The sequence below is a fragment of the Schistocerca serialis genome, chromosome 8 (assembly GCF_023864345.2).
Source record: "Schistocerca serialis cubense isolate TAMUIC-IGC-003099 chromosome 8, iqSchSeri2.2, whole genome shotgun sequence".
Classification (NCBI taxonomy): domain Eukaryota; kingdom Metazoa; phylum Arthropoda; class Insecta; order Orthoptera; family Acrididae; genus Schistocerca; species Schistocerca serialis.
Window position 1 is genome coordinate 271,728,804 of NC_064645.1, and position 16,345 is coordinate 271,745,148.

A 16,345-nucleotide genomic window follows, 5' to 3' on the forward strand; every position below is an offset into this window, starting at 1 on the left:
AGCGGTTCTAGGTGCAACAGTCTGGAACCGCGCGACCGCTACGGTCGTAGGTTCGAATCCTGCCTCGGTCGTGGATGTGTGTGATGTCCTTAGGTTAGTTAGGTTTAAGTAGTTCTAAGTTCTAGGGGACTTATGACCTCAGCAGTTGACTCCCATAGTGCTCAGAGCCATTTGAACCATTTTTTTTTTTGAAAGGGAAGCAGTGGTTGGGAAGGGTGTGAGACAGGGTTGTAGCCTATCCCCGATGTTATTCAGTCTGTATATTGAGCAAGCAGTAAAGCAAACAAAAGAAAAATTGGGAGTAGGAATTAAAATTCATGGAGACGACATAAAAACTTTGAGGTTCGCTGATGACATTGTAATTCTGTCAGAGATAGAAAAGGACCTGGAAGAGCAGTTGAACGGAATGGACAGTGTCTTGAAAGAAGGATATAAGATGAACAACAATAAAAGCAAAACGAGAATAATGGAATGTAGTCGAATTAAATCGGGTGATGCTTCGGGAATTAGATTATGAAATGTGAGGCTTAAAGTAGTAAATGAGTTTTGCTATTTGGGGACCCAAATAACTGATGATGATCGAAGTAGAGAGGATCTAAAATGTAGACGGGCAATGGCAAGGAAAGCGTTTCTGAAGATGAGAAATTTGTTAACATCGAGTATAGATTTAAGTGTCAGGAAGTCGGTTCTGAAAGTATTTGTATGGAGTGTAACCATGTATGGAAGTGAAACATGGACGATAAATAGTTTAGACAAGAAGAGAATAGAAGCTTTCGAAATGTGGTGCTACAGAAGAATGTTGAAGTTTAGATGGGTAGATCACATAACTAATGAGGAGTTATTGAATATAATTGGAGAGAAGAGGAATTTGTGGCACAACTTGACTAGAAGAAGGGATCGGTTGGTAGGGCATATTCTGAGGCATCAAGGGATCACAAATTTAGCATTGGAGGACAGCGTGGAGGGTAAAAATCGTAGAGGGAGACCAAGAGATGAATACACTAAGCAGATTCAGAAGGATGTAGGTTGCAGTAGGTACTGGGAGATGAAGAACCTTACACAGGATAGAGTAGGATGGAGAGCTGTATCAAACCAGTCTCGGGACTGAAGACCACAACAACAACAATGCAAACAGCTTGGTTCAAATACACTGAAGCCCCAAAGAAACTGGTATAGGCATGCGTATTCAAATACACGTAAACACGCAGAATACGGCCCTGAGGTCGCAACGCCTGTATAAGACAACAAGTGTCTGGCGCAGTTGTTAGATTGGTTACTGCTACTACAATGGCAGGTTATCAAGATTTAAGTGAGTCTGAACGTGGTGTCGTAGTCGGCGCCGGAGTGATGGAACACAGCATCTCCGAGGTAGCGATGAAATGGGGATTTTCCCGTACGACCATTTCACGAGTATACCGTGAATATCAGAAAATCGGTAAAACATCAAGTCTGCGACATCGCTGCGACCGGAAAAATATCCTGCAAGAACGGGACCAACGACGATTGAAAAGGATCGTTCAGCGTGACAGAAGTGCAACCCTTCCACAAACTGCTGCAGATTTCGATGCTGGACCATCAACAATTTCAGCGTGCGAAACATTTAACGATACATCATCGATATGGGCTTTCGGAGCCGAAGGCCCACTCGTGTACCCTTAATGACTGCACGACACAAAGCTTTACGCCTCGCCTGGGCCCGTCAGACCGACATTGGACTGTTGATGACCTGAAACATGTTGTCTGGTCGGACGAGTCTCGTTTCAAATTTTATTGAGCGGATGTCAGCAGGGGACTGTTCAAGCTGGGGGATACTCTGCAACGGTGTGAGACGTGAGGAGTTAGAGTGATATGCGACGTTGACATGTGATATGTGAAGATTCGTTATCTATATGTATTGAACCTATGTGAAATAGCCATTGACTATTTCACATAGGTTCAATACATATAGATAAGGAATCTTCACATATCAACCACAGACAGAATATAATACAGATTTGTTATTCCTCCTCGGCCCTGAGCTTAGAGTTTGTCAAAAAAAAAAAAAAAATTGTGATCAATAATTTGTTCTGGGACCAAACAAGACGGAAACACGAAATTAAAAAAAAAAATAAAAAAATAAACCACTCTTGTGAGTCTACTTGGTGCTCTTTATTGGGGCATGTAGCACATAGTTTACATCATAAATCAACCTCCTTTCTCATCCTAGTAATGACATATTTCCACGGATTACTTTGAGGATTTTATTTGTGAACTGACACTTGAAGTAAATGAATATATTAATGAAAGTACCGCAAAATGTAAATTAGTTATTACACTACTGGCCATTAAAATTGCTACACCACGAAGATGACGTGCTACAGACTCGAAATTTAACCGACTCTTGTTGCGCAATCGTTTTAGGGTGGGGCGATGCGTGTCACTTAATTTTTGAAATCCCTACGTGTATGCTCCTTTCTGCTGTTACTTATGGAATTGCAAAAATACACTCCTGGAAATGGAAATAAGAACACCGTGAATTCATTGTCCCAGGAAGGGGAAACTTTATTGACACATTCCTGGGGTCAGATACATCACATGATCACACTGACAGAACCACAGGCACATAGACACAGGCAACAGAGCATGCACAATGTCGGCACTAGTACAGTGTATATCCACCTTTCGCAGCAATGCAGGCTGCTATTCTCCCATGGAGACGATCGTAGAGATGCTGGATGTAGTCCTGTGGAACGGCTTGCCATGCCATTTCCACCTGGCGCCTCAGTTGGACCAGCGTTCGTGCTGGACGTGCAGACCGCGTGAGACGACGCTTCATCCAGTCCCAAACATGCTCAATGGGGGACAGATCCGGAGATCTTGCTGGCCAGGGTAGTTGACTTACACCTTCTAGAGCACGTTGGGTGGCACGGGATACATGCGGACGTGCATTGTCCTGTTGGAACAGCAAGTTCCCTTGCCGGTCTAGGAATGGTAGAACGATGGGTTCGATGACGGTTTGGATGTACCGTGCACTATTCAGTGTCCCCTCGACGATCGCCAGTGGTGTACGGCCAGCGTAGGAGATCGCTCCCCACACCATGATGCCGGGTGTTGGCCCTGTGTGCCTCGGTCGTATGCAGTCCTGATTGTGGCGCTCACCTGCACGGCGCCAAACACGCATACGACCATCATTGGCACCAAGGCAGAAGCGACTCTCATCGCTGAAGACGACACGTCTCCATTCGTCCCTCCATTCACGCCTGTCGCGACACCACTGGAGGCGGGCTGCACGATGTTGGGGCGTGAGCGGAAGACGGCCTAACGGTGTGCGGGACCGTAGCCCAGCTTCATGGAGACGGTTGCGAATGGTCCTCGCCGATACCCCAGGAGCAACAGTGTCCCTAATTTGCTGGGAAGTGGCGGTGCGGTCCCCTACGGCACTGCGTAGGATCCTACGGTCTTGGCGTGCATCCGTGCGTCGCTGCGGTCCGGTCCCAGGTCGACGGGCACGTGCACCTTCCGCCGACCACTGGCGACAACATCGATGTACTGTGGAGACCTCACGCCCCACGTGTTGAGCAATTCGGCGGTACGTCCACCCGGCCTCCCGCATGCCCACTATACGCCCTCGCTCAAAGTCCGTCAACTGCACATACGGTTCACGTCCACGCTGTCGCGGCATGCTACCAGTGTTAAAGACTGCGATGGAGCTCCGTATGCCACGGCAAACTGGCTGACACTGACGGCGGCGGTGCACAAATGCTGCGCAGCTAGCGCCATTCGACGGCCAACACCGCGGTTCCTGGTGTGTCCGCTGTGCCGTGCGTGTGATCATTGCTTGTACAGCCCTCTCACAGTGTCCGGAGCAAGTATGGTGGGTCTGACACACCGGTGTCAATGTGTTCTTTTTTCCATTTCCAGGAGTGTAGTTCATTTTTTCTCTACAACAAAAATATGTTTTGTGTTGAGTACACTACACAAATGTGTGATCCTTACAATCAGGCAACGCACATCAGAATCAAGTTTTATGGGTTTTATTCAAGATTTCAGGTAGACACATGCATGGAACATCCTTGCTGTTGGTACTGGGACAGGCTTTGGTGTTCTGAAGCGTTTCTCACTGGAAATGCATCTCCTTTGCCATCTTCATTGGAAGAATACCAAGGAAATGCAATCCGAAAACAAAGGAAGTAGGTTACAGTACGCTTGTTCGCCCACTGCTTGAATATTGCTCACCAGCATGGGATCCATGCCAGATTGGGTTGATAGAAGAGATAGAGAAGATCCAACGGAGAGCAGCGCGCTTCGTTACAGGATCATTTAGTAATCGCGAAAGCGTTACGGAGATGACAGATAAACTCCAGTGGAAGACTCTGCAGGAGAGACGCTCAGTAGCTCGGTACGGGCTTTTGTTGAAGTTTCGACAACATACCTTCACCGAGGAGTCAAGCAGTATATTGCTCCCTCCTACGTATACCTCGCGAAGTGACCATGAAGATAAAATCAAAGGGATTAGAGCCCACACAGAGGCATACTGACAATCTTTCTTTCCACGAACAATACGAGACTGGAATAGAAGGGAGAACCGATAGAGGTACTCAGAGTACCCTCCGCCACACACCGTCAGGTGGCTTGCGGAGTATGGGTGTAGATGTAGATGTAGATTTTCCGTATCTTCTTCTTCGCTACTTTCCACGTCTTTTAATCTCCATTGGGAATGTGAAAATGCAAGTCGTAAACTCAGTGCTACATCGATGGAAGATATCGCCTTAATGTTATAGGGAAACAAATATTTTTTTTCTCTAAATAGCTTATGGTTTATTAGCATTTTAAAATGTTTTCTAAAGACACTCCATTTAAACTTATTAAAAACAATCAGAAATTACCTCACTTTCTCTAAACCGTGATAACACACGTATTAGTAGCTTGCAGGAATGAAAGCAAGTGTTGAACAGGCAGCACATGGCGTAAAGTACAAGCTACAATCAAGGACAGCGAGTTTAGTTAATTTCCTACGTAGGAAAAATAAAATTTTTTAATGTAGCGTACATGCTTCATGAGCACTGTGGAAGATATCGGAGGACTCGAATGGCGAAACAGGAGCACTTGTTGAATTGGTAATTTTCAGTTTCACAAGGTTTTGCAGTAAAGAGTTTTTCTGTGTTTCGAAGTAATTCGCAAATAGCAAATTGCTTACATCTCCTTCTTCTATTTCATAATAGTCGTAGAAATGGTTATCCTTGATACTTACCACAAGTAAGTGGGTAGGATTAACTATGGTTGATACGAATTAGTACCAAGGTTGGTATCAGCTCCCTGCTCGTCTGAAATTCTCGAAGCAAGGGGGACTTAAGTATTGGCTGGATCGCAGTGTCACATTGGCTTTACGGTCGGTTTCCACACTCTCAACTTGAAATCAGGGGATGGTAGACTGACGTTTATTGCTCAGCCAGAACCACTGGCATTCTTCGCCAGCAGTTTGTCTTGTAAGCCAATTGTATGTGAGCCGGGCCCACAGAGGGGAGAGGTGTGCGGACATTTGCCACGCCGGACATTTGCCACGGCTGACATTTGCCACGATTTTACCTGCTCCGAAGGGTTGGGTCCCCCTCCTCCTCCCCCTCCTTACTTGCTGAACGTTTCTGCTGGTCTACTTAACATAGGACCAGAATCTATGGATTTTCCGTCACATTTCTAGAGAGACTTTCGTTGTGGAAACTATTAAATGCATCTCGCATTGAAGTCCGCACCAAATTTCGAGCCTCAGTAAAACTTCTCCAATCTTGGAGATTTTGCGCTCATCTAAATTATACATGCCTTTTTCGGTGCTCCTGCAGCAACTTTCTGTCGTGTTTTGTGTACAATGGGGAATCAGTTCCGTCTGTTATTAATTTATTTGGTATGAATATCTCGAGTGCTGTTGATACTATTTCTTTGAACTTAAGCCAGATATGGTCTTCACTTACATAGTTTGGAAGGATTGGAGACTGTCTCTTAGAAAGACGTCAACCGAATTTTTAGTTGCTTTTATAAATAGATATATTTCGCGTTTAGTTTTGGTGAATTGCTTTGTTACAAAACTGAGCCTCGCTACGACCGCGTGTTCACTAATCCCTGTATCCGTCGTGATGCTAAGGATTATTTGTGGCTAAAAGGTCAAGTGTGTTTTCGTAACCATTTACAATTTGAATGGCCTCGTGAACTAATTATGCAAAATAATTTAAAAAAAGCATTTAGAACAATTACGGAAATCGTTTTCTATCTACAATAGGGTCTGAAAATATATTTTTGTGAACATACGGAAGGTAGATTGAAGTTACTGCCAACTATAATTATATGAGTAGGGTACCTATTTGCGATGAGACTCCAGTTTTCTTTGAAATGTTCAGCAACTGTTTTATCTGAGACCGGGACTCGGTAAAAGGAGCCAGTTATTAATTTATTCCGGTTGTTGAATATAACCGCTGCCATACTAAGTCACAGGAACTATCTGCTTCAATGTCGCTTGTGAGCTGGAACACACATTACATTATTTTTCCTTAAGTTGTGATTCTTGTTTCTGTTGTAGTGGAGATCATTACAATTACGGCTTTTCCATCCAAAACCTCGGATGCTTGCTGTGTGACCCTGTAAATACTAGAACTAAACAATGGAGAACAACAACGTACGTTACAAGCATAGCATTCTGTATTACTTCATTTCCTTAATTCTAACATTTTAAAATTTTACGTCGACTGAAGATGACTTGTCAATCATAGATGTTCTTATCTGTTTATGAACGTATTTTCAGTCATGTTTTGAACATTGTCCTGCTACACTTTATTAACTAATGTTTCGCCGCAAGGGATATCGGATTTTACAGAGTAAATTAATATGGAGTATGTCGTTCTTCTTTTCAAACATTCACATACCCATTTCTTCTTTCCTTATTGTCTTTTGGGCATGCAGTTGTAATAATTAAAGTAGGCACAAATGCAGTGATCAAAAAGAAATGATTAGAGTACATTCGTATTCTCTTTACATCGTTCCTTTCTTGTTGCTCCCATGCCGATGGACTGTTTCTATCGCAATCAGTAACCGTGAAAGGAAGCTACCGTACAGACTGAGGGATCTATATTTATACTTGGCAGAACTAATTACATACTGACATAATCGTCGGAATTGCTTCCGTTCCCCAAAAGTTATAAATATTTCGATTTCGGAAAAGAAGCTCTGTATTTGGCCAAGATCTCGAAGAAGAAGGTCCCTTATGTACTGGTTGTATCGAGTAAGATGTGGAGACGGCGGTTTGAAAGCGGACAGAAGTAGTACGAGGAAGGGCGTCCCTTACCTGAGGGATCGCTACTCAAGCCACCTGGCGAAGGGGCAAGTGTGGCAAATGTCCGGCGTGGAAAATGTCCTGCGTGGCAAATGTCCGGCATTCATGGGAGATTCTCATATCTCTTCGCCTATACTGCAATGTTTCTCGTAAAATTTCTGCTATTTGAATATTCAGTTTACTGTTTCATTTTATATTTTGCTTAAATTGTAATAAGCTTTTTGAGTCCAACACTGCAGCAGGATCTTTAGCCCCGCATGAACATCAATTATAAAAGCCTCTCGAATCGCTATCGCTTCTGCAGTAAAAATTGAACAACATGGGGACAGGCGAAGTTGCTTGGAATATTTCACCTTCGGGACAAGAACTACACCTTCTACTGCAGAAGTCTCTTGAAATAGAAAGCTGTCAGTATAAACGTGAACAACGTGTGTCAATAAAGATTAATGTAAGTACTGAAACATGAACTTAATGTGTTTTCCTAAAACTGTAATGTTGAATAGGGAGGTTTCCAACTGATATCGGAATGAAGTTTCAAATGGGCCCATGGAGGTAATTGTTTGAATTGAGCGGTAGAGTTTAATGCTTCCACTAGTAGATGGTAAAGGCACCTCATTTCCGATGTAAACCTTAGGTGCGGAAGGCGGTCGTTTTCGTAGGTGGGTGATCAATCTACTCTTAGGCTCCTGTCTCTCATGGTAAATAAATTTTCTCGGCAACTACTGACGCAGAAAATACAGCGGAGATTCAATAGATTCTAATAGTAAGGCACTCGACAAAGTCGATCCTGTTCCTCCAGGCATACCCACAAGCATGGAAATTGTTCTGTGTCACCGTTATAACATAGAGGTTTATCACAGTTGTGATGTAAGAAGCATCCATAATTGATGATAAAGGGGACGAAGAGAATGTTCGGGTCTGAAACCCACAAAGTTCCAACTATAGGTCTCTTCTGTTAATGCTTTTTATTCGATTTCAAGAGACATGTTACCAGTCTCTGTTAAGTGCATATCAAATAACATACCTGAAAATTTCACTTCCGCCACCAGCGGGAAGGAGAAGCTTTCTAATAAATACTTGAACTAGTCGGTCATACCCTTGTGCAGCTGAAGAGAACTACAGAATGTGTCTCAGTCAAATTGTTAGGTCGTTAGCACTCAACCAGAGGGTTTATGCGTAAATGGCTCGTAAAGTGAGGGCAAGAGTGTTTATCTCTATATGTAGAAAATAAGATGTAAATCATCTGCATACTGGAGAGTTTCAACCTCTGATGTAATGATGTTGTCCATATCCCGAGCGCATATTAAAAACAGAAGACGACTGAATCAAATGGCTCTGAGCACTATGGGACTTAACTTCTGAAGTCATCGGTCCCCTAGAACTTAGAACTACTTAAACCTGACTAACCTAAGGACATCACACACATCCATGCCCGAGGCAGGATTCGAACCAGCAACCGTAGCGGTCGCGCGGTGCCAGACTGTAGCGCCTAGAACCGCTCAGCCACTCCGGCCGCCCAAGACGACTGGGAGTTGAGCACTGAGGCAATCCTCTTGAGGATCTATGAATAATTTGTTCTGGAATCTTACGCATATGATTATGTGCTTTAGAAAAGTTAGAATGCCAAACACAAAATCTTGCTACCTGTTGTTGAATGCACTAAAAATTTCAGAGTGATGAATAGAATTACGGCCTAGTGTTCCTCTATCCTATAGAAATCCAAACTGGATTTCTGAAAGTAAATTCTCGAATTCCAAGCCCCACTTCAAACGGGGCACTTCTGACACACGCCGAAAACGGGAAGGACATGCGTGACGTTAGACTTCCAGGCATTGCTTTAGGTTAGGGCGCTGTAATGATTCTTTGAATTGTTCAGTAAGAAAGCAGATTCTAATTCAGGTGTCGATAAATGTTCATAGAAATGTCGTCAACGCACAACTTGGCAGAACAAGAAGTATAAGATAAGGAATATACTCCACTCCAAGGACTGAGTTCGTCGAGGACTTCAGGATTTACTTTTACTGTTTCAACAAATATGGCGATCTTGGGAAATGGTCAGATACTTTGACTACTGGGGGAACAGCGGGACTCATGGAGCAATAGAAAGCCTAGTTGTCAAGCACAACTTTTCTCACGCTTTCATCCATTTCTGCCTGGTCCGGCTTCGAGTTAAGACTTCTGATATTCCTTATTGTCCTCCACAAGTCAGACATCTTGATATCTCTGTTCATCTATTCACAATAATTTGTCCACAAAGACGTTTTTACTTTTTCAAAAACCTCTTGATTTTAGCATCTGCCTATCAGTAGTATAGGAAACCTTTCTTCGATGAGGAGATCTTAATGCTGCTGAATTGGTAGTCAGGGTTCGGTAGTCATTAGATTAGATTAGATTAGATTAGATTAGTTTTTCGTTCCATAGATCCGTGCTGAGGAGATCCTCGTGGATGTGGAACATGTCAATTTTTTTTCAGCTGAAATAACAATACTAATAGTATGAATATATACAATACATCATTTGTTTCTATTAAAAAATTCGTCAATGGAGTAGAAGGAGTTGGCCACTAATAAGTCTTTCAGGCTCCTTTTAAACTGATCTTTGTTTGTAACTAAATTTTTTATGTTTGCTGGCAAATTGTTAAAGATGAATGTTCCTAAGTAGTGGACCCCTTTTTGAACTAAAGTAAGTGCTTCTTTCTAATTTATTTAAAAAGATGTTGTGGTTCACACAATCGAATGCCTTTGACAAATCACAGAAAATACCTGCTGCTTGTAATTTTTTATTTAATGAATTAAGTACATTTTCACTGTAGGTGTAAATAGCCTTCTCGATATTAGAACCCTTCAGAAATCCAAACTGTGTTCTTGATAATATGTTATTTGGGGTCAGATGGTTGAGAAGCTGCCTGTACATTACTTTTTCTAAAATTTTTGAGAATGCTGGCAAAAGTGAAATCGGTCTGTAGTTTGATGGTATCTCTTTATCCCCTTTCTTGAATAGAGGCTTAACATCTGCATATTTTAGCCAGTCAGGAAATGTCCCAGTTATAATTGACTGGTTACACAAGTAACTTAGAATTGTACTAAACTCACAAGAACATGCCTTAATTAACTTTGTTGACATTTCATTGTAACCACTAGAATGCTTTGTTTTTAAAGATTTTATTATGGAATTTATTTCTTTTGGTGAAGTGAGTGACATATTCATGTACCTGAAGCTATTTGTAAAGGCTAGTTACAGATATTCAAGGGCATCATTTACTGATCCTGACAATACCGTTCTATAAGTAACGGATATAAAGTACTTGTTAAATAAATTTGCCACACTATGCCCATCGGTTACTAATGTGTCATCTAACCTTAGTGCTATTTGCCTCTGTTCCTTTCTGGTTCTACCAGTCTCCTCTTTCACTATATCCCATTTTGTTTTTATATTGTTCCCTGATATTGCTATCTTCTTCTCGTAGTGCATCTGTTTAGATGTCTGAATTACTTTTTTTTTAATATTTTACAGTAATCCTTGTATTTAGCTAAATCGTCACCATTGGAGCTATTCTTGGTCGACAGATACATTTTCCTTTTTGTCTTACAGGAAATCTTTATTCCTTGTGTAATCCGTGGTTTTATTATAGACTTCTGTTTAATTTGAGTAACTTTTAGAGGAAAACAGTTTTCAAACATGGTACTGACATTGTTCATGAATGTGTTATATTTTTCATTCATGTCATGAGCACTATAAACATCCTTCCAGTTGATATCTTCGAGCAGGTTTCTAAAACACTCAATTTTTGGTTGATTGACTACTCTCCTGTACTCAGATTTAGCAGTCTTGATAATCTGCTTAGAATTTACATCTAAAACGAGGAGCTGCATGTCATGATCTGATATTCCATTTATTACAGGTTTTATGATATGATTTTGTTCCTTTGATTTGTCTATAAAAATGTTATCAATGGCTGTCCTTGAGGATTTAGTGATCCTAGTTGGAAAGTTTACAGTGTGAGTAGATTAGATTAGATTCATACTTGTTCCATAGGTCATGAATACGACACTTCGTAATGATGTGGAACGTGTCAGGTTAATAAAAAATGTCTGTACAAGATATTACAGTACACAAAATATTGCATGACACTAATGTTTAAGTTGTTTTTTTCCCTTAATTTATATCTAAAAATTCAGCCAATGAGTAGAAGGAGTTGTCATCTAGAAATTCTTTTAATTTATTTTTTTAATGTTAGTTGGCTATCTGTCAGGCTTTTGATGCTGTTTGGTAGGTGACCAAAGACTTTTGTGGCAGCATAATTTACCTCTTTCTGTGCCAAAGTCAGATTTAACCCTGCATAGTGAAGATCATCCTTTCTCCTGGTGTTATAGCTTTGCACCCTGCTATTACTTTTGAACTGGGTTCGATTATTAACAACAAATTTCATAAGTGAATATATATACTGTGAGGTTACTGTGAGGATCCCTAGATCCTTAAATAGATGTCTGCAGGATGACTGTGGGTGGGCTCCAGCAATTATTCTGATTACACGTTTTTGAGCAATGAATACTTTTCTACTCAACGATGAATTACCCAAGAATATGATGCCATACGAAAGCAGTGAATGAAAGTAGTCATAGTAAGCTAATTTACTGAGATTCTTGTCACCAAAATTTGCAATAACCCTAATAGCATACGTAGCTGAACACAGACGTTTCAGCAGACCATCAATGTGTTGCTTCCAGATTAACCTCTCATCAATGGACACACCTAAAAATTTTGAAAATTCTACCTTAGCTACAGACTTCTGTTCAAAGTCTATATTTATTACTGGAGTTGTGCCATTTACTTAGATTGAAGGACAACATTACTAACTGCAGTAAATGTTTACTGGAAGATTGCATTACAAAATCTGTATTAAAGTCACCAACAATCAAAATTTCTTCGTTTCTTCCTGTTAAATAACCTAAAAGAGCTTGCAGATGATTTATGAATAGATTATAATTTCCTGCAGGTGCTTGGTAGATAGTTACTATTATATAGTATCTGTTATGGAACTCTACTTCTGTTGCACATGCTTCTAGATGCTGCTCTAAACAGAATTTATTAATGTCAATGTTCTTGAATTTATGGCAGTTTTTAATAAATGTGGCAACTCCTCCTCTATCCATATCTACTCTGCAGAAGTAGGAAGCTAGCTTAAATCCTAAAATGTCTAACATATCTATACCAGTGGTCACTTGATGTTCAGAGAGGCAGATTATGTCAATTTGGTTAGATGAATTCATTTCATCGATACAAATGAGTAGTTCATCAACTTTATTTCTGAGTCCCGGAATGTTCTGGTGTAATAAAGCTAACTGATACTGCATACTAATGGGATTATAACTGCTTTGGCAACGATGAACTGGCAGTTTCTGATTACTTTCTGTTAAACATTGTTTAAATGGAGGCTGAATGCTAAAATCTGACTCCTGTTCATCTGTTTTCTCAAACTGAGTGTGTCTGCCAATCTCTCTTAAAACTCGTTTTCTTTCCCCCTTCCCTATCCTAAAAAAGGCATTCCCCTGACACCTGTGACTACTGGTATTTTACTACTTGTGACAGTGTCCCCCCTTAAGCTTTCTGCAATCAACCCAGACAGTTTTCCCTTCCCTTTCCTATTGAGGTCAAGGTCATGCCTAGTGTAGTCCTACCGATTGATAGCATCCACAGGAATCAAACCAATATGGGACCCTACATCCGTCCTAAGCAGCCATTCCAACTCCAAGCTCACCCTCCCGACGGAAGTGTTCAAATGAGGCCGATCATGGCGTCTCAACACAGACACAAATACCACACTCGTATGCTTCGTTGCTGATGCTATCTTCACCAGGTCACTCTCTATGGAATATTCAGAGTCTCTGTCAATGCTACTTCCTGGACCACCCACTATAACCACGGCATCCTCCTTTGTGAAATGCTTGCATAAAGAACCTAAATCCTCTGTTACCTGACCCAGATCTGCACTAGGCTTGAAAAAGTTTGTGACCTGGTACTCTGGACCTAGATTTTCCTGCAGTAGTTGGCCAACACCTCTACCATGGGAACTACCTAACAACAGAACTTTCTTTCTCTTTACAAATTTCCCTACCTTTTTCAAGTCCTTGAAAGCTTGTTGTGCCCTTTCTACAGCTTCAGCTACATGAGGCTCATCCGATTCTGACCGAGTCAACACGTCAAATCTACTTTCAAGATTTATGACAAAGCTGTCTGATGCTCTCCTTTGCCTGTTCCTCCTATTATCTATTGCCACTTCCCAACTCTGTTCACTCTTCTCCCTCTTTAACCTGTCCAGTTCCTCCTTTGCCTTGTCTAAGTCAGCTTGAAGAGCTGCAATTTTCCCTTCCTGTTCCAGTATTTTCCTTCTCTACTGCAGATCCAACAATACCACTGGTGAACCTCATTTATGTCCCCATTTCCCACGCCACTACATTCGCCCCAATGAAAGAAACTACAGCACCCATCACACCATACCCTGGAACTAACGATCCTACGGCATGTCACACCCTTCTCACTCATGGTAAAAACAGAAATCGTATAAACTGATTTAAGTACTGACTAAAACGTAAACAAAGGACCCTAGAAACTATTCAGGACAGATATAAATAAATTGAGAGAGTACTGAATGAAAGAACTGGTGATTACATATAAGTTTAAGTCACTGTTTACTTACGATACGTGCGCATGAAATTAAGCCTAAAATCCGTGCTATAGGCGCGAGAAGGAAAATAAACTTCTTACCCCGTTTAATCTTCTTTAACACTTCACTAACACTTCCACTAATGTAACAACACTTATATTTATACCAACTGGAAACGTTTACCTATAGGTTTAATTCACTGCCTACTTACGTGAACTTTCCGTGTTCCGCCATACCGCGGAGTTTCCAACCTAGCAAAATACGTGCATTGGGTCCGTTTCTGCTGCTACGTCAACCGTATCTTCCATTATTTTTTTGAAACAGTGGCAGTTAGCTTTGTTGATGTTCGAAGGGTTGTTGGGAAAGAATTTCACATTGTTGTGGCGTAACAAGCTAGCTACGCCACACTGAGAAGGGAGCCGAAAGGCACGCGTACACACACGCCGACTGGCGTCAAGTCTGGAACAGGATACGTTATGACTGCTATCAAGAAAATACGTAGCTTTGGAATATACTTAACTTTATTCTTTGTTGGTTTACAACGTTCTTCTTGAGACATTTATACGATAACTCTCAAACTAGGTAAGGCTAATGGCGGCTTGCTAGGTCGTAGCCATGGACTTAGCAGAAGGCTATTCTAACTGTCTCTCGGCAAATGAGAGGAAGGCTTCGTCCGTATTGTCGCTAGCAATGTCGTCCGTACAACTGGGGCGAGTGCTCGTCCGTATCTCGAGACCTGCCTTGTGGTGGCGCTCGGTCTGCGATCACCCAGTGGCGACACGCGGTTCCGACATGTACTAAATGGACTGCGGCAGATTTAAGCTACCACCTAGCAAGTGTGGTGTCTGGCGGTGACACCACACACATCTGTATCCAAGGTTTTCGGGTGTCCAGCCGGATCCGATCGTGGAAGTTCCACGATATTTCGGCGAATAACCGTTCCACCTGATGATGGTGGAACGGTTATTCGCCGAAATATCGTGGAACTTCGACGATCGGATCCGGCTGGACACCCGAGAACCTTGGATACAGCACATTCGCCGGGAAACCTCAGATCACATATAATTTCACATTTCTTGCTGTCACGTCTATTGTCATAATAAGAGGAAAATGGCATGATCCTAAGACGTCATCATTACCAAACGAGTAGAAACATTTGCAATTGGCGGCGAGCGTTACACAAGGTCATCAACAGAGCCGCTTTTTTGGGGAAGAGACGCCACGTAGGAGAGCCGTCGTTGAGGACTGTGAATTGACTATCATCTATTACACTATGTGAGCTTTGTCCTGGGTCTCCAACCACGAATTTCCGTTCTTTCCACTCTGCTTCACCTATCTCGGTTCTCTGGGAGCAATAACCGGATAACAGTGTGAATAATACAGACCATATTTTAATTCGTGCTACCGATATCTGCAGTCCTGGTGTCGAAGAACTATTGTGTTCTTCCGAAAAGGAACTTCTTTCTGCAGCAGGACAGCGACACCACCTTTACTATACGGACGTTGGATATGACTTCGGCTCTCTTCTATACGAAAACTCGCAGAGTCATAGATGGTAACATTCACCTAATTGCCGCGCGGGATTAGCCGAGCGGTCAAAGGCGCTACAGCCATGGACTATGCGGCTGGTCCCGGCGGAGGTTCGAGTCCTCCCTCGGTCATGGGTGTGTGTGTTTGTCCTTAGGATAATTTAGGTTAAGCCGTGTGTAAGCTTAGGGACTGATGACCTTAGCAATTAAGTCCCATAAGATTTCACACACATTTGATCATTCCCCTAATTTCGCCAGTATGGTTGGTTTGTTGATCTAATATTTCCTCTTTCAGAGACCTTTCAGAATTTACTACAGATTGGTATGTACCTTTTTTGAATTTGATCAGATATCTTCTAACATCCACTTTCGATGTTCCTTTAAAGTACTCTGTCCGTGTTTGTATACAGATAAGGCATAAATGATTATGGTATTTTGTGCTCTTACATCCATATGATAGGAACTACTTTTTACGGATCTGTATGTTCTGTGTGACCTTGCCACATTGGCATGGCTTGCGTACAAAAGCGGTACCGTAGGTGCTAACACGTTGAGGAATTGTGGATAGGGTGGATTAATATACAGGGTGAGTCACTAACTATTGCCACCAAGAATAACTCCGAAAGAATGATAGTAGCTGAAACGTTTGTAGGACAAACGTTGCAAGGGACAAATGGGGCCATAATATGACGTTGGTTTTTTGTTGCTAGGTGGGGTCGCTTCAGAGATATGAAGGTAATTTTTTTTTTTTTAAATGGGATGCTATAGTTTGGTAACTATTTTCTGATAGCGGTTATCGAGACGAATTCAATGATGTGTAAGGTCAGGGAGGGTCACAAATGTGGCATGAACGTC